The sequence below is a fragment of the Gavialis gangeticus genome, unplaced genomic scaffold (genome assembly GCF_001723915.1).
Source record: "Gavialis gangeticus isolate Ggan-Ray unplaced genomic scaffold, GavGan_comp1, whole genome shotgun sequence".
Classification (NCBI taxonomy): Eukaryota; Metazoa; Chordata; order Crocodylia; family Gavialidae; genus Gavialis; species Gavialis gangeticus.
In genome coordinates this window covers 2,104,230-2,105,417 of record NW_017728982.1, presented here as the reverse complement: position 1 = coordinate 2,105,417, position 1,188 = coordinate 2,104,230, and positions in this window count along the sequence as shown.

Below are 1,188 nucleotides of genomic sequence, written 5' to 3'. Positions count from 1 at the left end.
TGATGGAGAGGAGGTATAGATTGGACATCCGCAAAAACTACTTCACGGTTAGGGCGGCTAGGAGCTGGAACCAACTTCCAAGGGAAGTGGTGCTGGCCCCTACCCTGGGGGTCTTTAAGAAGAGGCTGGATGCCTACCTGGCTGGACTCGTTTGAGTCCCATTTCTCTTTTTGGGGTTTTTTGTTGTTCTCCTGCCCTGGCGGGGGGTCGGGCTAGAAGATCTACTAGGTCCCTTCCGACCCTTAATCTATGAATCTATGAATCTATGAAACTGGATGTGTACTTGAAGGCCTAATGAGTTCGTTGTCCTAATGACCTTGGAGATAATCACACGGATGTGTTTTAACTGGGTACGGGGCTATTGCTTCTACTCTCAGCCCCAGATGAAACTGGGAAGTGCAGGGAGCTCCCAACAGCTAACAACATAAAAGGAGCCCACCCCTTTGGTGGTCAGCTGGGATCCTGGGGTTGGACAAGGAGGAGGACCAGGCTGTTGTGAGAAGAGCAAGAGTAACTCAGGAAGGCGCAGGCTCAGTCCAGGCAGATCACCTTGGAAATAGGGGACACACGGCTCCAGAAGGAAAGGCCACATCTCACAAATGGTATCTTATACAGTGCCGGTGTGAAGATGCTGAGCTTTATGCCAGCATCCAGGCTCCAGCGTCTTCAGGGGTGTCTGGTATGAGCACCAGGCCTCCATCCTGCAACAGCCTAAACCACCCTGGCACTGAATAAGCCCTGCATATAAATGTGTACTTATAATGCTGAGCCCAGGCAGTTGCATCGGTGCCAGGGGGACCACGCACATGCTTGACATTAAAGCACATGCTCTGCTGGGTCGGGGCCATGGTATGAGCCACTTGCAGGACTGAGCTCATGGCAGGAAGGAGAACGTCTTCCCCCTCCCTGTCTTTGCACGTACATGCCATTGTACAGTTCTGAATTAGGCATGCAGGGAAGTCTGCTTAATGTTTGCCTATGCAAGGAGCTAAATATTCATTGAGCAATTAGGCAGTTCGGATTAGTAGTATGAAAAGACAATTCCTGCTAATTATAAGGGATGTCACTTCAAAGATGCCACACAAGAATGTCAGTTGCAATGGAAAAGCAGCAAATAAAATTATATATTGTCCTTGCTGTGATTCAAATTTTAAAAGATAAGGGGAAAAAATGGAGGAGAGAGAGAAA